Source organism: Microcaecilia unicolor, chromosome 6 (assembly GCF_901765095.1).
Source record: "Microcaecilia unicolor chromosome 6, aMicUni1.1, whole genome shotgun sequence".
Classification (NCBI taxonomy): domain Eukaryota; kingdom Metazoa; phylum Chordata; class Amphibia; order Gymnophiona; family Siphonopidae; genus Microcaecilia; species Microcaecilia unicolor.
This window is the reverse complement of record NC_044036.1, coordinates 174,237,803-174,264,151: the sequence shown is the minus strand read 5'-3', so window position 1 is coordinate 174,264,151 and position 26,349 is coordinate 174,237,803. Positions and strand designations below refer to the sequence as shown.

At 43.0% G+C, this 26,349-nt stretch overlaps 1 protein-coding gene across 2 annotated transcripts in view; it reads left to right on the top strand.

Moving 5' to 3' along the window:
* PRKCD (protein kinase C delta) overlaps positions 1–26,349 on the top strand; it is a 232,912-nt gene that overhangs the window by 53,116 nt on the left and 153,447 nt on the right. For both annotated transcript variants that reach the window (XM_030205956.1, XM_030205955.1), the window contains exon 2: positions 25,793–25,865. The gene's annotated coding sequence lies outside the window, so the exon portion shown is untranslated. The remainder of the gene's footprint in view (positions 1–25,792; positions 25,866–26,349) is intronic.

Here is a 26,349-nt window from a genome sequence, read left to right as displayed (position 1 = left end):
TCCTTCCATTCCATGTTCTGTGCTAGGGAACTGGTGCCAGGGACTAGGCACTAGCTTGGCAATTCAGTGAGATTCATTATCAAGGGTCATGGGCAGAGAAAGAAATCCAAGGGAGATTGTGATGCAACTATAGATAAAACAGGCTTCAAGGCTGTGGTATTTTCACCAAATGTAACTAGCAAACTAGTAAGTTATTTTGCTTAATTATTTGTGATTGGTAGGGGGAAAAGAGTATAACCATTTCCACCAGGCTTTCTCCTGGTTACAAATATACATGTCCTTTGTGCACTTTGCATAAGAACAACGATCAGGCAGCAGCCTCGTGGTACTCCAGGGATGGGAGGGAGTCCTCTGACATCATTTGAGGGTAAGAGAGAGGGGAGTGTATGCTCTGCTTTGTTTCTGGGGAGGTGGGAGGGAAATAAGGGGGATCAGAAGGAGTGGATGTACATTTTCCTGGGGATTGCAAGGGAAGGAGGAGTGATCAGAAAGGAGGGTTGTCATGACCTGAAATGTTAACAGCACCAGCTGATATTCACAACAGTGTCCAGTTGCCTTTGCCACAAAGTTAGGACAGCCCTTTTTCTGTCCTAACTTTATGCGGTTGCTCAGCCGGTTAGCAGATTGAAAGTCTCTGCTAACTGGCTAGCTTTCTGCACCTCCCTGACGCCACCCTAACTCTGCCCACAGATTAGCCAGTTTCAGCATGGGTGGTTAGAGGGGATATTCAGCAGCCCCCTGAATATCCATGATTAGCCCCAGACAGGCAATTTTAAATGGTTAGGAGTCTCTCCTTGCTATTTAATTCGCTTTGAATATCAACCCCTGGAATTCTGTGATGGTCTCCAAGGGAAAATTGTCTTTGATTGCTCCTGAGGTTCTGGCTGATGAACAAGACTAAGAGCAAAGAAAAAAGGTGAGGGCATTACTGACTTTTGCCTGAAGGAAGTGGAAGCCTGGGGGAGACCATGTACAGCCTATTTGTGGGGTGTCAGGAGAGAAGTCTCAGATTAGGAGTGAGCTTTCATGCTGCAGGACAAAGGTCTAGATGTAAATGCAGAGTCTTTGGGGAGACTACTAAGTTGAGGACCCCCAGTTAAAGGAGCTCACAGAAGGGAGAGGGAGAATGTGAGTGTGTGTGATGTAAACACACAGCGCTGCGTATGCTTTGTAGTGCTATAGAAATGCTAAATAGTAGTAGTAGTAGTAGTAAACAGGTGTCCTTGCAGGTGCCTGTATGAGTTTGGTGTGGAGAAGAGGGACACTTTGAGCCCATTCTCGCGTATCTTTGATCCATGTATAAATTTCAGTACCCCAAATTTGGACGCCATATATGAAATCCAGGAGTAAGCTCTCGTAGATAGGGGTGTCTACTTAAGGAATTGCCCCTGTAGTGCCTATCTGGTTAGAGGGACTTTCAGCCCAATACTATCCACATAGCTGCTAAAAATATCTGAATGTGTTCACTGGCTGCTGGTGAATGTAGAAGTCTATTTGAATATTAGCTTAATGGTTTTCAAGTCATTACCCAGCTGCAAATGAATATTCCACTTGTGCAATATAAGTTCCCATAGGCCCAGTGGATGTTTTTTGTCCATGGAGTGGAGGTATTTTTATTTCTGTCAGCAATTGCCACAAGAATCGGCTCTTCCTGTAATAAGATTAATGCTTCATTTCAGTAGATTTCCTGTAGCTGAGGCTAATGAAGTAACTATGTTCCCTTAGGAGGACAATGGTGTTGCATTCTGAGAGCCTAACCGCCTTCAATTAGCCTTGCTTAGAATGGAAGCGTCAGTGGGTAAAAAATCCAAGCAGGAGAGATGAGTTTCCATCTTCAGACATATGCCTGCTCATGGAATTGTCTAGGGCAATATATATTTTTTTAATTACATTTCTAAATTTCACAAGAAAGTATCCTGAAATTCAGGCATTCATATGGAAAATATACCATTATCATTCAAATTAGAAAAAAGGATGAAATGAAAGCCATGAATGCTCCTAGCCTTCCAAAATTGTTTATCTATATCTAATAACACAAAGAGAAGGGGGAAATGGATTTTAGATTTAGGGGCCCTTTTACTAAAGCTTAGCATGCACTATCAGAATTAGCATGTGCTAAATGCTAAGAAACCAATAGGTGTAAAATGAGCTTCTTAGCATTTAACGCGCTCTAATTCTGTTAGTACACACTAAGCTCTTTAGTAAAAGGGCTATTTAGATTGCACATTATAGCTCAAGTCAATTTATTTATTTATTTATGAACATTTATACCTCACTTTTTTCCACATGAAGCAGACTCAAAGTGGCTTACAATGCACAGATGAATCAATTACATTAGATAGGGGAGAAGGAACAGGGTAAGAAGGAAAAGGGAAGAGAGACTAAGATGGACAGTGGAAATCCAGATGCTGAGATGGACCAGAGTGATCTATAAAGTAGACCTGGGGAAAGCTGTTCCTTATGCTGGGTGTTGGTAGCATGGAAGCTATTTTACTCCTTTGGGATCCTGCCAGATACTTATGATCTGCATTTGACATTGTTGGAGGCAAGATTTGGGGTTTAATGACCCTTTGATTTCAGTATGGCGATTCTTATGTCTTTATGATTTGCATTCAGGTACATTAGGTATTTTCCTGTCCCCAGAGGGCTCACAGTCTGTACCCGAGGCAATGGAAGGCAGTTCTCTAACTGCGTCTGTGTAAGGCACATGTAATTGGACAGGAAAGCTGCATTCACGTTTGTAAGTGAAACTATGAGCTTTTATAAGGGAGCTTGTAAGCACATAGTGCGTAACTGCACAGGGATGTACATGTGGGCGGAGTGTGAATGGAACATGGGTGTGTCTCCCACTTGCACCCGAAACTTACATGGCACATTGCACTTAGGTATGCGTGTTTTATACCTGCCTTTGACTAGGTGTAAATTTATTTATTTAATTTATTTATTGCATTTGTATCCCACATTTTCCCACCTATTTGCGGGTTCAGTGTGGCTTACAATACATTGTAAATGATGGAATACGATTTGTTACAACTCGGTTATTGGTTACATTGTGAGGAGTTATGCAAGACAAAGTCAAAATATCGTTAAGGGAGTAAGAACAAAGGAAAAGAACAGTGGAGAGAGACAAAGGGAAACTGATAGGGCAACAAACATTAGCAAGAGGATATTCGGTATACATTTTTTCTGTGAATGAAGGTATGAGTGTGGTAGAATTACGGGGGATAAGAATTCAGTGTGCCAATGAGTGTGCCAATGTGTATTTGCACCAGTATTCTATAAGTGCATTCACTCTGCAGCTTCTCAGTACCTCTCCACTCTCATCTCTCCCTACATTCCTCCCCGGGAACTCTGTTCACTGGGTAAATCTCTCTTATCTGCACCCTTCTCCTCCACTGCTATCTCCAGACTCCGTTCCTTTTATCTTGCTGCACCATATGCCTGGAATAGACTTCCTGAGCCGGTACGTCAAGCTCCATCTCTGGCCATCTTCGAAATCTATGCTAAAAGCCCACCTTTTTTATGCTGCTTTTAACTCCTAACCCGTATTCACTTATTCAGAACCCTTATTTTATGATCCTCACTTTAATATTCCCTTATCTCTTGTTTGTCCTGTTTGTCCTAATTAGATTGTAAGCTCTGTCGAGCAGGGACTGTCTCTTCATGTTCAAATGTACAGCGCTGCATACGTCTAGTAGCGCTTTAGAAGTAAGCAGTAGTAGCATTGGGGAGGGGGGCACTCGGTTGTAGAATTACCCCTTGCTCAAGATGACAAGGCATATTGATGGAATTTGAACCTGGCTTCTCTGGGTCTCAGCCTCCTGCTGTAACCATTAGGCTACTCCTCCACTCGAAAAAGGAGGGGGGGGGGGGAGAAAGGAATAAAAACCATGCAGTAAACAATTACAAAAAAAACCCCACATGGCGGGCTGGATATACGGTATGTTTGCAATCAATATGAGACCAGACAGATAAAACTGTATGTAGCCATGAAGACCAACTGCTGGAGCCTCATTGGCTTCCAGATCAGCCTGCCTTGTGTAAGTTTCCATTTGGAAAGGGTCATAGCACATACAGCTGTCACACCCTCCACCCCCACCCCATGTTCAGTCTTGATGTCTCGGTGTACAGACTTTAGTTCTTCCATGTCTGAGACCTACTGCTGCCTCTGAATACTGAGAAAAAGGAGTCACACTTAAGAAAAAGGAGCTAGCCAAATTAATAGCAGGTTTCAGTTTTTCAGTCGTTTCGGAGCCTGTAGGTTCTGAGACATTATTGCATTTGAAAGCATTTGGTCTTGGAAAAGTACGTATTGGGCAGTCTGTGCCAGCTGCCCTTTTTAAGGTCAAAGCATTCAAAATTTTCCATACTGCCACTCCATAAATTTTATTTGTTATAAAACATTTCAGTCTGCAGGAATCATATCCCTCCGCATCTACAAAGGTCAGATTTCTTTGCATGCTGGAAACGCAGCATTAAAATTATGTAAAACTATAAAACTAATAGCAATCACATATTCTACCAGATACATAGTAACTGTCCTGTGTGCATTACAGTTTAAACATCCCTATACCAGCAAAAGGAACCACATCGTTCCTTAAGAACATGTAATCCTCAAACTGTCTTGGCTCCCAGAGCAGGGAATATCCTACAGTGAGGTCACTCCGTCTTTGAACTATTCATTCATCTGTTACTACTAATGGGCAGTAGCGGAGCCAGGTTGGCGGTGCAGGGGAAGCGAAAGCGGCGTGAGAGCAGACTTCTGCTGGCGCCAGCACACGTGTTCAATTTAACATGACGAGAAAAAAATAGGCACCGGTGCCGGCAGAACTCCATTTGGGGGAGCGGCCGCTCCCCTGGCGCCCTGCTAATGGGTCCTGTTGAGAGGAGCACAGCAGCCTAGCAGGTACGTAAAACCTAAGTTAGGCTATCGTACAGGAAGGGCCCTATTATTTAACACTTTAAATATTATATTATATTATATTATGTTTGTACCACTAACACTGCTAGGTTCTAAGTGGTTTACAGCAATACAAGAAAACCAAGATAATCCCTTGGGAAGTTACATTAAACAAATCTCTTAAAAAAAGTAAAGTCTTTTAAGTGTTTTTACTAAATAGAGAATAGTTAAACATAGTATTAAAACATGGCTGCAGCTTTTTCCATATTTTTGGTGCTTAAACAGCAAGGAGTTTTTCATATGATTTAAATCTTTTCACTCCCTTGAGTGTAGAAGAAACAAAAGGAGAATCATGACATGATCTTCTTCTAGCTCTGTTATTAGGGATGAACTCCAGGATGACATAATAGCATCTGAATTTTGACGGAGAATTCCACCTAAGCCAGTGTTTGTGGAAAGATACACGTACAGAGAAGTTAGTTACAGGAGCTCATAGCTTGGTCTGCAAAGCCTTTCTCAGACCTTGGGAAAAGACCAGGGCCGCCGAGAGACTGAGCCGGGGCAAGGCTGCCGCCGTCCCCCCCAGTCACAACTCAGGCCGCCAGCGCCGCAGTCCCCAGTCTCCACCCGCCCAGCCCCATCGACAGCCCCCCTCCATCCGCCATCGGGCCCCCTGCATTCAAATCGGCAGCGCCTCACCTCCGTGTGCAAGCGCAACGGCAGATCGCCTTCCTTCGGGTCGTCCCTCCCTGTGTCCAGCCATCACGGAAACAGGAAGTTTCATCAGATGAGGGCGGGATACAGGGAGGGAAGGCACGAAGGGAGGCGATCTGCCGCTGCGCTTTCACACATAGGTGAGGCGCTGCCGATTTGAATACAGGGGGCCCGGTGGCACTCTGAGAGGAGCTGTCGACAGAGCCGAGGGCAGGCGGGTGAGACCAGGGACTGCGGCACCAGGCCCCCCTTGGAGGCCCTGTCCCGGGGAATTTTGTCTCCCCTGTCCCCCCCCTCTCAGCGGCCCTGGAAAAGACAACCCATTTCAGTTGCTGGGAATGAGTTGTAAAATACTCAAGATGTAGAAGTATCCAGTCTACAACAGATATGACACCACCTCCTAGGCTTAAACATGCCAGTACTGTCCGGTCTCAGGGAAGAAGGGATGGCCATGATCTGGGAAACCATTATTGCTTCTGGCTCATGATAATCTCTGGGATCAAGCAAGTAACTCAAGTGCTCTTGCTTCACTCTGCGTAACACCATAGAGCAGAACTCACTGGCCAGTCAAATTCCTGCTCCAAATGGCATGGCCCTGTCGCTTTAGGTATTGCTTCAGCAGAGTGAAGAGGCATTTTCTGTGCTGTGAGTATTTGATGGAGGTAGGGCTTGATCCCATGTCTTTCAGTAAGCTTATAATGAACTCATAGGAAGATTTTACTTAGCTCTAATACTTTTTAATGCATTCAGCTTTCCATGGTCACATAAATTAAAAAAACACCTGTCACGGTGAGGCCTTGTGTGGCGACAACTACGGAGGAAGAAGCTGCAGGTCAGAAAAGCTGCTCACTGATCGTCCTGCTGACTGACGAATAATGCACAAGGGGTGGAGATAACTATCCAGCTTATAACTGAAAGAGAAAAACGCCTATATTTCGACCCAAATCAGGAGATGGGCGTTTTTCTCGCAAAGGTGCCCAAATCGGTATAATCGAAAGCCGATTTTGGGCGTTTCCAACTGCACTCCGTCGCGGAAACAAATAAAGTTGATGGGGGTGTGTCGGAGGCGGGACTGGGGCGTGGTTATCAGCCGAGGAGAGATGGGCGTCTGTAGCTGATAATCGGGAAAAAAAAAGGCGTTTTTACCACTATTTTGGGTTACTTTTTTTGGACCCTTTTTTTTTTTTCACGAACAAGTCCCAAAAAAGTGCCCCAACTGCCCAGATGACCACTGGAGGGAATCGGGGATGATGTCCCTGGACTCCCCCAGTGGTCACTAACCCCCTCCCGCCAAAAAAAAACCCCACTTTAAAAACTTTTTTTCCAGCCTATATGTCAGCCTCAAATGCCGTACCCACCTCCGTGACAACAGAATGTGTTCGATCCTCTCACAGCCTTTCCCTGGGTCAGGTGTGGCTCTCGGGTGCACTACAGGGTCACATCAGCATTGCATTGTGGTGGGTGTAGGGTATTGGGCTCCGTGATTTCATTAGCTTGTGTTAGTCTCACGATGTTGGTAGTTGGTAGACTCTTCTCCCATGGTGCTTTCCCCCCTGCCTACTGGGTCAGAGTGTGCGCTGTTGTGTTTCCTGTTGTAGTCCATGTGGTAGTGGCCATTTTTGTTAGACAGTTTTAGTTCCCTTTCCTGTGTTAGCCATGTTAGACAACTTAGTTCTTACCTTGAATGTGGCTGAAAGAGGGCATTGTACAGCATTCTGCCAGATCTGACCTACTGCTAATCTCAGTACCAGGGAGACTCGTTGCCAGTGGGGCACAACCTCTGCAGTTAACTGTGAGTAAACGTGCTTATTCCAATAAAGGACGTTTTCGGAGCGATTAGTCTTCAGGTGTCAACTGGTGTGCCAATGTTACACAGCAGCAACAAGTCCTAGAGGCCTGAGTGTATGCAGGTCCCTGGAGCACTTTTACTGGGTACCGCAGTGCACTTCAGGCAGGTGGACCCAGGCCCATCCCCCCCACCTGCAACAATTGTGCTGGTAAATGGGAAGACCTCCAAAACCCACTGTACCCACATGTAGGTGCCCCCTTCACCCCTAAGAGCTATGGTAGTGTTGTACATTTGTAGGTAGTGGGTTTTGGGGAAGGAGGGTTGAGAGCTCAGCACCCGTGGTAAGGGAGCTATGCATGTGGGAGCTTTTTCTGAAGTCCACCGCACTGACCTAGGGTGCCCAGTTGGTGTCCTGGCATATGAGGGGGGCCAGTGTACTACCAATCCTGGCCCCTCCCATGACCAAATGGCTCGGATTAGGACGTTTTTGAGCTAGGTGTTTTTTAGTTTCCATTATCGCTAAAAAAAAAAAAAAACGCCCAGCTCAAAAACGTCCATTTTTTCGAAAATACGGTTCGGCCCACCCCTTCACGGACCCGTTCTCAGAGGTAAACGCCCATGGAAATAGGCGTTTGCGTTCGATTATGCCCCTCCACGTGTGCATTTGGGGTGTGGGGGAAGTACCTGATGGAAAAGTGCCCCTCCTCCCCTTATAGAAGAAACAACTTGCACTGTGCACATGGGAAAAAGAAGCAGCGCAGAGGGTCGATCTGAATGGACAAGCAAAAGTAAACCCAGAGTTTTGTTTAGAAATCCCCATGCCTGCTTTTACATAAGAACATATGAGTAATCATACTGGGTCAAACCAATGGTCCATCTAGCTCAGTATCTTGTTTTCCAAGCAGTGGCCAAGCCAGATCACAAGTACATGGCAGAACCTGAAATCGTGGCAACACTCCATACTACAAATCCCAGGGCAAGCAGTTGCTTCCCATGTCTGTCTCAATAGCAGGCTATGGACTTTTCCTCCAGGAATTTGTCGAAACCTTTTTAAACCCAGATATGCTCACCGCTGTTACCACCTCCTCTGGGCAAAGAGTTCCAGAGCTTAACTACTTGTTGAGTGAAAAAAATCTTTCCTCCTATTTGTTTTAAAGGTATTTCCATATAACTTCCTCGAGTGTCTCCTAGTCTTTGTACTTTTGGAATGAGTAAAAAAAATCGATTTACTTCCTCATTCTACACCACTCAGGATTTTGCAGGCTTGCCCCACATAATTTGCACCTGCAGGTTTCGGCACTGACCAACCAGGTCAAAAATGATCCTTCTCAGATGACATTTGTTTTGCTGGTTTCCAGGACCCGATTGTAAGAGAGCCATGCATATGCTAACAGTCACGGTTTTCCAAAGTGTTACAAGAACTTTTAGCTTGCCACAGAACTTAAGAAGAGTCTGGCATTACCTCTGGGAGAACCTTTGATAAATTGGACCCTGTATCTCTGCTGCTAGCACCAGCAATGGCTGAGGCTCTGTGGCTTCTACTGTGTGTCACCAGTCTTGAGTACCCCTTTGCTGGCTCTGTCTCCCCTCTGATTTGTGCTGTGGGATCCTCAAGGTTCAAGTACCCTATGATGATTTCATTCAAATTTGCACAATTCTAGCTAGGAGGCAAATGTCATTAAAAGGAGGCACTGAGTGGACAAGCAAATGGAAGCTGAGACAGGTTGTAGTCTTGGAATTATGCCAAAAGACATTTCTTTCCATGGTGTCTCCGTGACCTTGTGTGAGTACCAGTTTTATATATTTTGTGAGTAGGTAAAGGTGTTCCCCTGCATGTAAGTAAAAAGTTGTGAGTGACTTATGGGGGAGACAATACTTGGCAGATTATTAGTGGGGTGGTTTGTCATTGCCTTCCTCAGTCATCATTATCCCCCTGGCTTACTGTCCAAAAGTGGATGGATGGATGGCTGAGCTGGCAGAGGCTGGCTACCAGATAGAAGTCCCAGTGTGGAATGGACACGGTAGGCAAGTGACCTACTGATTGCACAACAAGGCCTTGTGTTACGGGAATTGGGGTGTTTTTGAGATTATAGGCTGTACATTTTGAGGTAGCATTGTTCTGAAAAAGCAGATGGCTCTCTTTAAAGTTTGTCTACCTTCATTGGATATAAGGACTGTATTCCGTACTTGCACGAGTGGATACGTTGTTTTTGCTCAATGGCAGGACCTCCAATCCAGTGCAGGAAGGGACGCTAAAAATGTGAGGCAGAGCCAGGTGAATGCAAGAACAGGTCACCCAGTAAGTGCAAATATTGTGTGCTTTGATTAAAGGTTGTTTGCCGCAGATAAGAGAAATATTTAAATAAGAAAAAAGTGTAATAAAATCAAGACTCCCACCATCAAGTATTTCAAACAACAAATCTATAAACCACTGAACCTACTATGCTTCTACTAATCACCCTCCTTCCTTCCTTCCTTCCATTCTGTTCACTCCCCCCTCTTCCCCCACCACCCCCGAAAAATGTATAAACTTAGATATGATAAAGGAGACCAAAGGTTTATTTGTAAATGAGCTTGCCAAAATACAAATTTATAAAAAAGCAGAAAGAAAAAAAAATGTAAAAGTGGGAGATAGTGGAGAGAAGCAAGGGACAGATGTTTGTTCCGAGTTCCAGCTATTTTTGCTGAGTTTTAGAGATGTGCTGTCATTTTAAAACCCATGAATCATGACCTTTTCGTTTCATTTTGTATCATAGCCCAATCATCTTGGAACCCTGACTGACATCTTTCACTTTAAACTCCTGGGCCGGGTGTTTTCCTGCAGTGTAACATTGAAAGGCCTTTCTACTAGGCCTTTGTTTTTCTTCTACAGAGGTCGCAGAACGCCCTGATAAATATCCACCAAATCTGTAGACTCCAGTCATGTAGCACTCTGGCATGTTTTGTTTTGGTTTTTTTTTCTCTAACAGTGCTAAAATTTAAAGTACACTTGAGGGGATTTTCTATGAAATCCATTCAGGCTATTGTTTTCACTCTTTGCAGGGAGAAGCTATCTGCTTAGCACATACCCTTTCAAAAAGTGCAGCCCTGTGCCATAGATGAGGCTTTTATTTTTTACACAAGCACACTAGTCCTGCAGAGCGCTTCTGTTCAAGGGAACAGAGGGTGACAGGGCATCTCTGTAACTTGTGCTTGGGCTGTTTCCAGCAGGGTTGCTTAAGATGGAACAGCAGATCACCACCCTACCTTTATTTCCCAAACCAGCCACGGCGGAACTGGCATATTAAAGGAACTAAAAAAAGAAACGGAAAGCTTTCTGACATTCATCTTGCCAAAGAAATGCCCAGAAATAGACTATGCTATGTCAATTTTTTTTCTACTTTCCTTTGATTGTAGACTGACTCGGCAGTGCCTGTCCTACTTCTATAAGCTCTCAGACCACAGCAAGACAGCTATTCTGGGGTCTCCTACCTTGGGTAACCCTCAAAAGGTGCTTTTATTTTGTGTTGTAGTAAGTAGTAGGTTGAATGGGACATTTGGTAGAGGGTAAAGTTTGTACCTCTAGTTTCTGAACTGTCTAAGTATTTTTAACATTATGTGCGGTGTTTTCTCAATTGGCCATATCTGGTTTTCTAAAATAAAATTGTGGTAAGATCAGAAACTGAAAAACTTTACAAGGATAAATGTCTTTTCTCTGGTTATTTATACCAGAAGTCAATCAGAGTGCAGGATTGGCTCCTGCCCAGTTATACCCGCTGAGCTGGTTATCTGCCAATATTTAGCTGAGTAGTGCTGCTGAATATTGTGTCTGAGGACTGGCAATATCTAGTTAGTGCCGGAGTGGCCCAGGGGTGGAGCTGGCACTTAACCAGTTAGTAGTAGTAATCAGCAAAAAGACAGTACTTTATCCACCGAGCTAACTAGGCACAGGTCTGAATATCAGCCAGTGCCTGGTTAACTTCTGGGTGGCTGCACATACCCGGTTATTCGATGCTGGAGCCCGGACATGGTCCCAAAAAGCAGCAAGGCAGACTGTCCACAAAAACCAGACCGATGAATAGCTGAAAAAAACAAAATGCAGGCCGCGATGATCCAAGATGAATGTATTGATTAAGCAACAGAACTGGAGGGGTGTACAGTTGCCCGACTCAGCCAAGTTGTGTGAAACAACTGCAAGAGATGATTTTTTTCAAGATTGGTATTTATAAGCATAAATACATAAGCACTGCCACGCTGGGAAAAGACCAAAGGTATCAAGCCCAGCACTCTGTCTCCGACAGCAGCCGATCCAGGCCCCAAGAACCTGGCAGAAACCCCAAATTTAATAACGATCAATGGACTTTTCCTTCAGGAATCTGACCAGACCCCCTTTAAACTCAGCAAGGCCAGCTGCCGTCACTACCTTCTCCGGCAGTGAGTTCCAGAGTCTAACCACGCGCTGAGTAAAGAATAACTTTCTCCGATTTGTTTTAAACTTACCACATTTGAATTTCATCTTGTGTCCCCTGGTTCTATTAGTTAGAAAGTGTAAACAAATGCTTCACATCTGTCCACTCTACCCCACTCATTATTTTGTAGACCTCTATCATATCACCCCTCAGCCACCTTTTCTCCAGGCTAAAGAGTCCTAGCCTTCTTAACCTCTCCTCATAAGGTAGTCGTCCCATCCCTTTTATCATTTTCGTTGCCCTTCTCTGCACCTTCTCCAATTCCTTTATATCTTTTTTGAGATGAGGCGACCAGAACTGAACACAATACTCCAGGTGCGGTCGCACCTTGGAGCGATATAATGGCATTATAACATCCTCATGCTTGTAAGGAGTGGGTGGGGAATTTGAGAGAGAGAGAGAGAAACTGGGTAAGGCCTGGATGAAGTGAAATGAGATAAATTGAGTGAGGGCAGGATGTGGGGACACAGGCCATAATCTATATTAATAATTCTCACCTCAAACATTCTGAAGCTTACTCTGTGGCAGGGAAACCCTGGAGCCCTGCACTTAGGCTGTCACCACTCACCACTCACTGTCACTCATGCACCACTCGCTCTCACTGATAGACCCACCCACAGCCACGCCCCTTCCGCACATAATTTGCTACCTCAACGTTCTAATGAAGCTGCAACTTCTGGTTTGTGAGGTGCCAGAGATCGTAATTTAGCCCCATTACTGTTTGCCCCGCCCTTGCTTCAAATGTGATGACGTCGAGGGCGGAACTATGACACTTCACCAATCGCATCGCTCCGCCCTCAACGTCATCACGTTTGATGCGAGGGCGGGGCATACATCGATCTACTACGCGAGGAGGAACGGAGGGAGTGAGCCAGGCAGGCTGTAGGTCACAGGCAGCGAGGGAGCCAGCCAGCCACTCTCTACGTCGCGGGGCGGGGCGCCCACGACCACCCTGAAGCACGGAGGGTAAGTCCAGCAACAAGGGGAGGGGGGTGGGAATGAAAGCGCCTTGCTAGCGCCCATTTCATTGGCCTCAGAAATGGGCCTTTCTTACTAGTGGTGCATAAAACAAGAAAGGCAGTTGCCTCCAGCACAGCTAGAAAGGGCCACTGATACGCTGCTGATAGCATATTTGTAAAAGCTGGTGGGAGGAGAGAGGGGAGGAGAGAGGGGGCTGGCACTGTGCAATGAGATATTAAGGGCCTGATTTATTTATTTGGATTTTGCTCACACCTTTTTCAGTAGTAGCTGAAGATGGGTTTCGTTCAGGTATGCTAGTTTGTCCCTGTCCCTGGAGGGCTTACAATCTGATTATGTACCTGAGGAAATGGAGAATTAAGAGACTTGCCCAAAATCACAAGGAGCAGCAGTGGAATTTGAACCAGGTGCCTGTGTTCCCGATAGTCTGACCTGAGTCGTGAATAAATTAAATAGTGCTGTATGTATGCCAATCGTAACTACGCTTCAGAGGTGGTAAGCTCTTGTATGAGGTAAACCAGTAACCAAGCTGATTAGTGTAAAGAACAGACTAGAATACACCTCTGCTTCTACATTTTATTTAGGACTGAATCTTTTTCAGAGGTGTATTCTAGTCTGTTCTTTACACTATGAATACAGATAGCTCAAACGCAGGTAAAGTGTGTGTATAAACAGCACTTGGAAACAGAATTATCAGACTGCTGGGTTAACGCACACAGGGCTGAGCAACCTAAGTGATAAAGGATTGGATCCTTGTGATACTCTTCTCTGCAGACTGTTTCACAAGACTCCTTCCAAAACATTTTCCTCTGAAGTTTGATACCTTACATCACCTCAAGAGGAAGTCAATTGAACAGGGAAGGATGCCACATTAGGCTGCCAAATTCTATCTCATTTGGACTGTCTGAGTGTTACACGTCTAGGGAAAGTCCACAGTCTTCTCTCACAGGCAGCTTTCACACAGTATGGGTCACAGCCCGCTGGGTCCCTTTCCTCCTTTAAATCAAAAGGTCAGGGAGTGAGCTCACATCCCCAGTCGCACAGGGAAAGCTAGAAATGCATTAAAAGATGAAGAAACCTAATAAAGTATCACAAAGACCCCAAAGGAGGCGGGTGAATAGTTGAGGACCACAGGGAACAATATTGGGACAATATTTATAAATGATACTGAAATGGGAGCAGTGAAGGAAGTGAGTAAATATGCAGATGACATATAAAATTATTCAAAGTTGTTAAATCACTGCGGACTGTGAGAAATTGGAGGAGGACCTTGAGAGGCTGGAAGACTGGGCATCCAGGTGGCACATATAATTTAATGTGAACAAGAACAGAGTGATATACATTCTAGCTAGCTATATGATGCTAGATTCCATATTAGGAGTCACCACCCAGGAAAGCTGTCTAAACATCATGGACTATACATTGTAGTCTTCTGGTTAGTGTGTGACATGGCTGAAACAGCAAACAGAATGTTTGTTTTATTCTCTTCCTTTATACATAAGTATTGCCATAGTGGGAAAGACCAAAGGTCCATGAAGCCCAGCATCCTGTTTCCAACAGTGGCTAATCCAGGTCATAAATACCTGGCAAGATCCCAAAAAAGTACTAAATATTTTATACTGCTTATCCCAGAAATAATGGATTTTCCCAAAGTCCAATTTAATAATGGTCTACGGACTTTTCCTTTAGGAAGCCATCCAAACCTTTTTTAAACTCTGCTAAGCTAACCGCCTTTACCACATTATCCGGCAAAAAATTCCAGAGTTTAATTACACGTTGAGTGAAGAAATATTTTCTCAGATTCGTTTTAAATTTACTACTTTGTAGCTTCATCACATGCCCCCTAGTCCTAGTATTTTTGGAAAGCATAAACAGACGCTTCACACCTACCCGTTCAACTCCACTCATTATTTTATAGACCTCTATCATATCTCCCCTCAGCCGCCTTTTCTCCAAGCTGAAGAGCCCTGGCCGCTTTAGCCTTTCCTCATAGGGAAGTTGTCCCATCCCATTTATCATTTTCGTCGCCCGTCTCTGCACCTTTTCTAATTCCACTATATCTTTTTTGAGATGCGGCAACCAGAATTGAACACAAGGTTCGAGGTGCGGTCCTAATAATTACTAAGACTTTTATAATGCATTTGTATCGCTCCAAGGTGCAACCACACCTTGATTTTTGTGTGCAATTCTGGTCGCCCCATCTCAAAAAAGATATAGTGGAACTGGAGAAGGTACAGAGAAGAGTGACCAAAATGATTAAGGGAATGGAACGACTCTCATTTAAGGAAAGGTTAAAGATGTTAGTGCTCTTGGAGAAGGAAGATAGTATTGTTGTTGCTATATTAAAAGTAAAGGTAGTCCCCTGTGTACAAGTTCCAAGTCACGAACAGCTTATGAGGGCTGCCACTTGTGTGTGACAGTTTCTTGGCAGACTATTAGCGGATTGGTATCCTATTACCTTCCGTAGTCATCTTTTTCCCTTGGCTAAGGCCAGTAATCATTTTACTACTGAAAGTGAATGGATGGCTAAGTTGGCCAGAGATTGGTCTACCTGACAGATACCAAGGTGCAGGATTCAAACTAAGGTCATGGGTACTGTAAGCAAATGACCTACTGATTTCATGTCAAGGCTTGTTAGGTTGCTATGTTACTTCACTATAAAAGTAATAAATAGACCAATCAAAAAGGATATCGTCTTATGTTCCTGTTTTGGGTTTTTTTTTTCTTATTTGTATCTTGTCTTCTTGGAGCTTAATTGATAATTCCTTTAAAAATAACTGGTGGTAAGGAATACCTTTAGAAATTGTGTACTTTATGGAGCAGAACTTTTCAATTCTGTGTCCAAAGCCTTGCTAAAATCTAAGGGGCCTTTTTTATGAAGGTGCGGTAAGGCTACCATGGGGATAGCATGTGACAAAATAGCACTAGTGCTGGGTGCACCCAGGTAGTTCTGATTTTGCCATGCTAGAAAATGTTTTTCTAGCACAGGGGGCTGGGATTAGGCAAGCCTGGCGGTAATCGGGCAACACGGCACATCGCTGCACACTGCATTACCGCATGAGATACTGTGAAAGATCCTTTTCATAACACACTGGTTTTAACGTACATGCTGATTGCCAGGAGCAGGAAGCATTAGTTTTAAGTACGCTTATTTCCTATTGGGAAATGCAGTAAAAACCATACAGGAAATGGGCTTTTTCAGACGTGTGTGTTCAACTGTCCTTTGCTGCTGATAACTTTCCTTTACTGTGCTTTGTGTGGAACAGACACTTGTAAAAGTTTTGAGGGATTTTTTTGCATGTCTGATTCCTTCTGCTGCTTCAGGTATCCAACTCAACTGGAAGAGGGATGGGGAACCTGGAGCCCTTGAGGACTCCTGAGAGGTTGGATTTTCACGATAGCTCTAATAGATGTGCATGAGAGAATTTGTATGTACTGTTTACTTATTAGGATTTATTTACCGCCTTTTTGAAGGAATTCACACAAGGTGGTGTACAGGAAGGAACAACTTAAACATAAGCTATAGAATATAGACTATTACAGCAGTAAAAATATTCAAACAATACAAAGTATAACATAGTATATACTACATTACAACGTCAACAAAATAAAACATTGTAATAGACAGCATAGGGTGTAAGCAAAGATGGAACGTATAAATAGATAAGAGTAACAGGAATAAGAAAATAAAGGACTGGTTCACTCGTCCTCTAGATTGTTCACTTGTCTTTAGATTGTTTTCTTGTCTTTTAGATTGTAAGCTCTTTGAGCAGGGACTGTCCTATGTTTAAATTGTACAGCGCTGCGTAACCCTAGTAGCGCTTTAGAAATGCTAGTTAGTAGTAGTAGTAGTAGTGATTTAAAGAAAGTAGCAAATGATAGATTTACCTACAGCTATCTCTGTCTCATGTGTGTTTTGTTAGTGTTAGTCTGAAAAACTGATTGCTTAAGCCTCATGCCTGCTGTATTGAATTTGCCATACCCTATGGGGTGGGGTTCCTTCATTTTTTGTGAACACCTCACTTGCTACTCTAATACTGTATATCCATTAGACCTCTCTGAAAGTGGTAACATTGGGTTGCATATGTTCCTTAAAATGGCCAGCTTGTCCATTTCTTCATTACCTGCCTTTCCTTCCTTATTCCTTCCTATATCTCTTTCTTGTCATCGTTAGGTAGATTTTTTTTTTCATTGTTTGGTATAAAGGGAGCCGTACCTTTTTGTTTAGAAAAGAAATCTGCACACACACACACACACACACACACACAAAAAAAAAAAATCAAATGTAAATGTGTCACAGACAACTAAAACATCTTATGGGTGTTTCTGGTAGAAAAGTTTGTAGTCTAAATGAACTTTTTGTTTTGTAACAGAGGGGACAGATTTGTGGGTTAAAACCATAATTTTTGTGATATTTAGTTTACCTGGCTATGCTTTCTCCAATCAATTGAAGAGAAACTGTGGGATGATGTTGGAAGGGATGAGCAGTCGCCTGTGATTTATAAAAATCAAACTAAATAGATAAATATCACCCCTGTCAAAACAGCTCAGGACAACAGCATAGGATTATAGAAATGATTATCACATCCAATACAGTACATCCCCCATCTCCTCCCCCCTAAAACAACGTATACTGCAATGAAGCTACTAAGTAGTAAATTTTGGAACAAATCAAGAACATTTCTTCACTCAACGTGTAATTAAAATCTGGAATTAATTGGCAGAGAATGTGGTAAAAGCAGTTAGCTTAGCAGGGTTTAAAAAAGGTTTGGATAATTTTCCTAAAAGAAAAATCCGTAAGCTATTAAGATGGTCTTGGGAAAATCCACTGCTTTTCTTTTCTCGGATAAATAGCATAAAATCTGTTTTACTCTTTTGGCCTGGTACTTGTGACCTGGATTGGCCACTGTTGGAAGCAGGGTACTGGGTTTAATGGGCCTTCAGTCTATCTCAGTATGGCAATGCTAATGTTCTAATGACCACCATGGCAAGTAACCTCCCACTACTGCCCACAGCCAGGCCGTAACCAACTTATAGAAATTCAAATAATCTGTTTCCTGCCTCACTGTCACTGGTAACTTATTCCACAGGGTCAGGGCCACCACTAAGCCTTCATTCTAGCAAATTTTAACCAAATTGTTTTACTGAAGAACTGCCAAGAAGGTCCCCTGGGATGACCGAAGATTCAAATTCAGTGAATATTGAACTAACAAATCCACCAAATAGAGGACCTATCCTGTGCTGCACTTTAAATGCCAGAGTTAAAACCTTAAACTGTTCTTTGATAGGTAGCTAATGTAACTCCTGAAACATGGGCCTTGTGTGGCCCTTCATACCTGGGCTTCCAAGCAACCACACAGCTGTGTTCTGGAGCAGGTGAATATGTCATAATGGGTTTTTAGGCAAGCCCACTTGAAATTCAAAGGATTCCTGTAGTCCAGCCTGGTCAAGTCCAAAGCCTAGTCCACGTTCTGCAACATATACTTGGGAAAACGTTTCAGCTGTTTAATCAAACATAATTGAAAAACATTCTTTAAATTAGGTTAGCAATGTTCACATGAAAGTCAGCCCTGTTTTTCCATCCACACACCCAAATTATGTACATAATTCCTAGAGAAATTTGCTTATTTTCTACCCAAATCAGAGACAACTTCTGGGCATCCTTTACCTAACCATATTGCACCAGACTTCCCTATATTCAGTTTCAATCTATTCTTTTGCAGCCATCGGGCAATCCTTTTCAAATTTTTTAAAAAATTTTGTATTGAAGAGTCTGATGATAATTCTTTGTCATTGTTTATTTTTATGTAATTTTATCATATAATTTTTTTATATTTTTAACTGTTTTGTATATTGACATATGTTTATAGACCCCTGGTGCAGGCAGTATTGCTGAAACTTGGTCATGTTGGGTCCTTCAGTACAGCTTGGTTTGGTTTCTTTTGACTGTTCCTTCGTCCTTGGACCACCTTTGCTGTTTGGATAGAATAGCATTCAGCCAGATCTGTACACAAATCATAATTAGTGCCAGTTAATTGTATGTTAACTCCATTAATTAAATCATTGGAGCTCATTAGTTATTTTGCATGCAGATCTGGAACCTGCACCTAATTTTGGGTGACCTTTCTATAATTGGGGTCTATGTTCAAATTTGCATGTGCAAGTTATAGAATAAGGTCAATTGCTAATTGTCACTAATCATCACCAGTTAGCAGTTATGTCTGCAACTGTCCTTGGTATTCTAGAAGTTGCACACAAAATCGATCAAGTGCAACTTCTAGAGTGGCGTGGACCTGAGGGGCATGGGTGGGTTGGGGCATGCCCAGGATAAGTGCAGGCAGGTTGTAGAATGGTATCGCTTATCTAACAGACTCTAGTTAGGTGCATACACATCATCCATTGAGGTGGTGTGTAAGTACTCGCACCTACAGTCACGTGTATAATTGGAAACGTACATTAGTATTCTGTTATGGCGGTTATAAATGTAATTTCTGGTACAGAATTTGCGCCTAGTGTGTTCTATCAGGGAGCTCAACTTTAGGTGCCCTTTCTTGAATTTGACCCATAATGGACATTGATGGACTGATTATAAGTTTAAAGCCATTTTTGTCAACTAATCTGATACTACATTAGTAATAAAATTGATCAAACAATATTAAAAGCAAGCAGGAACCTTTTATAAATTGAAATGTTATTTCTGTAATTAATCCCCTTCTTAGTTTTCCTTTCTGGATGTATCCAAGGGCTACAGTATGAAGGGGGAAGCAACATTCCTTACCTGCTGCTCTTGCAGGGTGGTGGAGACAAGCTTCAAGGTCCTGTGTGGAAGAAAATGCTGAGGGGACAATTCTGTAAAGTTTGCCAAAATGCAGGACACAGAGCATGAATTCTGGCATCTGGGTGCCTAAATTCTTATAGAATACAAGTGGAAATTAGCACTTACGCACCAACATTTCGCTGTGACCACTTATACAGATGCGTTTGCCTAAGTACGACATTTTAGCACATAAATGACACTGTTTAGCACATAATTGTGGGAGACACCTATGCCCCACCCACATGATCAACCCATTGCATCTGCATGTTAAGATTATATAGTACCACTTAGCACCCAACTAGCACTTCTGCGCAAATCTATAACATTCACATGTGTAAGTGCTAGTATTCTATAATCCCAGCATGCAAATACCACTTACATTTAGGCGCTCACATGAGGAGGTTTATGTGCTGGTAGTCTCTCCTCTCTCTTGCTCTCCCAAATGAGGTCAGATCCAGTCCAGGTTTTGATTGCATATGCAAGTATGGTCTGTACTGGATGATTAAAAATGATTATATTCACAAACATAAATGAAAAGACAAATATTTAGAAAGGCTTGGAACTTGGAGGTGAATTCTTGGCAGCAGGAGACTTTCAGAGACCAAGTCTTGCAAGCGTTGGCAGCCAAGATGGAGATCTCCCAAGAGGTGATCATCGACTGAGAGGGTTTGCATTCAGGTCATCGTGCGGCCATTGCCTGTGGAAGCACTGAAGGTTTTCTGAAGCCTTGGAGGCAAATTTCCTGGAGGTAACATGCTGCTTTGAGGATAAAGACCCCTCAAGTCCCACATAGTCATCAGCCAGCCTAACTATGAACAACATATGCAACGTTATGACTTCTGTTGAAGAGTTTCCTAATTGACTTGTCTAACTATGGACATTCATGCTAGAATACAAGCTCAGGAATCTAGAGCTAATCTTCAAGCAGTGGTTGAAGGAAGTTGAATGGTATTAACAGAATTTGGTACAGAATAAGAATGTTGTCCATCAGACTGGAGAATCTAGAAATATCAGGAGTTGAAACCTGCAGGTTTTGAATTTGAATTTCTCACACTTAGTAGCTCAAGGTGAGTTACATTCATGCACGATAGGCATTTTCCTGTCCCTAGATGATTTACCATCTGAGTATGTACTTGAGGCAATGGAAGGTTAAATAACTTTCCCAAGGTAACAAGGAGCAGCAGTAGGATTTAAACCTGGCTTCCTTGGTTCTTAGCCTGCTGTGCTAACCATTAGGCTGGTTCTAAACACAGAAAAAAGTTAAGTGGCAGTATTTTACCTTCTGGATGGTTAAGGGGAGTGTCTTGGATCTTGACAGTAGTGTATAAAGTATATTGGTGAAGAAGACGTTGACTGTGTTTTCATTCAGGTCAGTTGTCCCTCTCACTTATCCTCTAGAAATGGATGAAGGTCTTCCTCTTGTTAGCAACATCTATTATCTTCCCCACCCCTGCCTCCAAGGGGAGTTGGTGAAGTAGATGAGTACAGTAAAAGAACCCTTGTGGATGTGTCTGCTGACAATTTGGGCTTTCTCTTTAGAGAAATCTTCAGCAGAAGAAGTTAAAAATGCCATAATGTTGATTACTTTTGTATGTCTTAACGATGAAGCTGTGCTTGTACTTTAGTAATAGATCTAAATTGTTTTGGGGTCAAAGATTTTGGGGGTACTATTTAGTCGTAATTTTCATGTCGTGCTTTTTCTTTGTGGGCATGCACAGGGTCGAGTTTGGAATCTGCACTTAACATGCATAGATTGATTTATTTTACTCAGTTTTATATATTTCTACATCAACAAGTGGTTTAGAATAAAGTTCAGCTTACACGTCAATTACATATAAACATCTATAAAACAACTCACACAAAACAGTCTAAAAGGAAACAAGACACACAGACTATCACTTTTCATAAGTCACTTATAAAGTATCACGTACCATGTAAAATGAGTTTATCTTGTTGGGCAGACTGGATGGACTGTACAGGTCTTTATCTGCCGTCATTTACTATGTTACTTAGGGGCTACTAAGCTGTGGTAAAAGGGCCCTGTGCTAGTGGTAGCAGCCGTTTTTGCCACGCGCTGAGGCCTTTTTTACCACAGTGGGTAAAGAGGCTGAAAAACGAAATGGTCATGCGGTAAGACTGATCTTACCACGTGGCCATATGGGGGAGAGCACCGCCACCCAATGACGTGGTAGTAGGGGCTCCCACGCAAACCTGTGCACTGCCCGATTACCACCGGGTAACCTCCTGCAGAAATATTTTTCAAATATTTCAGCTAGCACCAGAAATGCCACCAACTAGGGGTGGAACTACCGCTGACACCCACTTTGGGCTGGCAGTAGTTCGGATTGGTGTGCGGTAAGCCCACGTTGGGTTTACCACTGCTTAGTAAAAATTGATATGCATGTAGGGGGAAAGTATGCACTAACATTTACACCAGCTCTGGAGCTGGTGTGAAGTGCTAATGTCTACACGTTCATGAGTTCTTTTGCACCTGGGCTACTATTTTAAAGACAAGTAGGAACGTACTTGATTTTATAAATTTGGTGTATAAAAATGTGTGTTTAACTAGGCACAGCTTTTTTTCTTTTTTTGCCACACTGGGAAAAGACCAAGGGTCCATCGAGCCCAGCATCCTGTCCACGACAGCGGCCAATCCAGGCCAAGGGCACCTGGCAAGCTTCCCAAACATACAAACATTCTATACATGTTATTCCTGGAATTGTGGATTTTTCCCAGTCCATTTAGTAGTGGTTTATGGACTTATCCTTTAGGAAACCGTCGAACCCCTTTTTAAACTCTGCCAAGCTAACCACCTTCACCACGTTCTCTGGCAACGAATTCCAGAGTTTAATTACCCGTTGGGTGAAGAAACATTTTCTCCTATTTGTTTTAAATTTACTACACTGTGTAGTTTCATTGCATGCCCCCCTAGTCCTAGTATATTTGGAAAGCGTAAACAGACACTTCACATCCACCTGTTCCACTCCACTCATTATTTTATATGCCTCTATCATGTCTCCCCTCAGCCGTCTCTTCTCCAAACTGAAAAGCCCTAGCCTCCTTAGTCTTTCTTCATAGGGAAGTCGTCCCATCCCCGCTATCATTTTAGTCGCCCTTCGCTGCACCAATTATGTACTATCTTAGTGGACCATTAGTGTTTTATCAAAATAACTGTGGAGATGCACAGCTGGTTGCCTCATCTGACTTCATTCAATTGATATGCATAGTATTCATTTTGGGTTGTGTAGGGTAACCGTTCTTACAATAGGAGCCCTCAATTATATAACTGTGAATATAAAACCTACTTACTTTCTTTCTGTTTAGCCATCATTGCACTTCATCAAATATGTAGGAATGTGACTTTTTCTCTATTGTAAAGGAGGGGAATAGAAAGTGAGACAGGGTAGAGAACCAGCAGCCATGGACAGCCTGAGTACCCGCTGTATTTACTCATAGATTAGTAGATAAAGGGAAAGGGTAATTTAAAAAAATGAGTTAGTTTATCTGTTTAGACAGCTGGTGTTTCATTAATTTGACTTTGTAAGGCTCTGAGCTCTGTTGACTCTGGGAGGTGATATAATGTGCTAACATCTCCCTTTGTTTGACTAGTGTCTGTTGGAGCATCCTGTGTTCTTATTTAGCTATAGCTGCTGTGGTGGGTTCTCCTCCACCTAAAGATATTTTGCTGATGGTATATCTCACCATGGCTGTCTTCCCTTCATTCTCCCTTCCACCATACCATTTTGAATCAGTGAAATGTGGGTTATTGGTTGCAAGGTACACAGAGGAATCCAGGCATAGAACTGTTCATTTGCTTTTGGCATACTTCTACTGCTGGCACTGTTCCAGCTACCTGCAGTTTACTGTTTACATGACTGAAGTTACTTGGAAGAAAGAGTCTTTTGAGGCCACTATTGTTTGGTACACTTCCTTCATAACTTTGATCCCCTTCAAAGACCTTTTATCATGAGCTTGGAAACAGCATTTTAACAGCCTCAGTGGTCTTTCAGAAAAATGGGGCCTTTATAGCCAGAAGCCAAGAACAGTGATGTCTTCTGTAGGACCAATAGATGATGATGTAAAACATGACCTTTCAAGGTCACAGAGATTCCGTCTTGAGAGTTCTTCCATGGTAGCAACCAAACTCATGAAGATAGAGCCTTCTGTTGTCAACTTGGTATTACTCTCTCTACCTACTGAAAACTTTCACAAATCATCTAAATGTTTGTAAGTCTATTTTCCATTATTTGTTTATTTATTGAATTTATAACCCAACTAGCAAGAAACTTTGATCAAAACAGCAGAGAACACAACATTCATAATAAAACAATAGAATCATATTAAACCTGTTCTTCAAGTTGTTTCTTTTGAGGTTGGGATTGGAAAAGCGGATGTAATTAGTACAAAATCCTATTCCTTTTATTGTTAGTATTTTCCTGCATTTTTTTTCTTCCATGCATTTGTCCTTGTTTGTTTCTGTCCTGAGGACTACATGATTTACTCTTTTTCTTGTGGAATGGGTTTCCATTTCTATTTTTTCTTCTATTTGTTTTTTATTTCACTTTCTTATAAAATTATGTTGTAAAATTCTGGAAATCAATTAAAAAAAAGTAAACAAAGGACACACAACTTACATATATTGAAACACAGCACATTACATACCCCAAGATAAAACAGAGCCACCTCCTAGCCTTAAGGTCAATACTACTTTTGTTTCTGGTGCCCTGCTTATTTTTTTTTCCAGAAATATTCATTTCTAAATGTATAGTTGCTGGAAAACTCTGTAGTTATGATTTGTTTGGTCAAGTACTGCAGATTATTGTGACTTTTTGGATCACATTAAGATTCTTAAGAAGGTATCATCTACAATTTATGTGGGGTACTGGCTCTAAACTGAAAATAGATTGAATCTTGCATTCTCAGGTACCTGGTAGGGTGGACTTCCTTAAAAAAAAGACAGGACCAATAGATTTTGGGGCCTCCTCCCTAGTGTCTATCTTCAGGTTATACTTCTTTTAGCTTAAAGCAGAATTGGGGTCCCCTGTGTGATATGGGAGCCCAGTGCAATTGCCCAGTTGCCACCCCTTAATGGCAGCCCTGGTCCTGGAAAAAGAATTATATCCTAATAGCCTAACTGCCCTGGTGGTCATGCTGTATGTCAAGCAATATGAAGTGGACAGACTACTTTGGGGATGTTTTCAGAAAAACTGTTCTCTTTCCTATGTGTAGGAGAATTTCTAGTTGAATTGAAGGGGCTTTTTTACAAAGCAGTGGTAAGCCCAACGTGGACTTACCAAGCACCAATATTGAGCTACTTCTGGCCCAAAGTGGGTGCCAGCAGTAGTTCCAACCCTAGTGTGTGCTATTTCCCACGCTAGAGAAAATAGGGCACTATCAGGCTTATTTTCGAAAGAGAAGGGCGCCCATCTTTCGACACAAATCAGGAGATGGGCGTCCTTCTCCCAGGGTCACCCAAATTGGCATAATCGAAAGCCGATTTTAGGCGTCCTCAACTGCCTTCCGTCGCAGGGACGGCCAAAGTTCCCGGGGGCGTGTCAGAAGCATAGCGAAGGCTGGACTGGGGCGTGCTTAACACATGGACATCTTCGGCCCATAGTGGAAAAAAGAAGGGCGTCCCTGACAAGCACTTGGCCGACTTTACTTGGTCCATTTTTTCTTGTGACCAAGCCTCAAAAAGGTGCCTGAACTGACCAGATGACCACCGGAGGGGATGGGGGATGACCTCCCCTTACTGCCCTAGTGGTCATCAACCCCCTTCCCACCCTCAAAAAAAAACTTTTAAAATATTTTTTGTCAGCCTCAAATGTCATACCCAGCTCCATCACAGTAGTATGCAGGTCCCTGGAGCAGTTTTAGTGGGTGCAGGGCACTTCAGGCAGGCGGACCCAGGCCCATCCCCCCCCTACCTGTTACACTTGTGGTGGTAAATGTGAGCCCTTCAAAACCCACTGTACCCACATGTAGGTGCCCCCCTTCACCCCTTAGGGCTATGGTAGTGTTGTACAGTTGTAGGGAGTGGGTTTTGGGGGGCTCAGCACCCAAGGTAAGGGAGCTATGCACCTGGGAACAATTTGTGAAGTCCAATTTATTTTACTTGAGTTTAACCATATTCTCCTCTCTTGCAGGTGTGGGTCCCTGATTCCTTTTCATCCTATGGTGTCATCACGTGGCTGCCTGTAGCAGAATAATCGGTCACAGGTAAGATTTTGTTAACAGCACAGTATGTATACATGCATAGTCTTAGGTAAACTTTAATGTTTCTCATTTTTAATTACATGTTTTTTGGAGTAAAATTCCAGTGCATGAAATGATGGTGAGGAAAACTGGTATGTTTGCAGTTTTGTGATTATGTTTAGGAACCCCATAATCTGTGTAAAAAGTGCTTTTATAAATTGAAGTAGCTAGGGCAGTGATGGCGAACCTATGGCACGCGTGCCAGAGAGGGCACGCGCGCCCAGCCACTTTCCCTTCATCCTTCGTGGCCGCTACAAAAAGAAAAAGAAAACAAGTAATTGCGGCACCGCAGCCCAGGCAGCCATCGCATTGGCTCTGCGACCAGTAGGGGGGTGTCGCCAGCGCGCACCTTCCACTTTCGCCGCGTTCGCTGCCTCGCTCACTGCGTCGTCTCCTCCCACTGTAAGGCTCCTCTCTCCCGAGTCCCGCCCAAGGAAGTTTGCTCCGT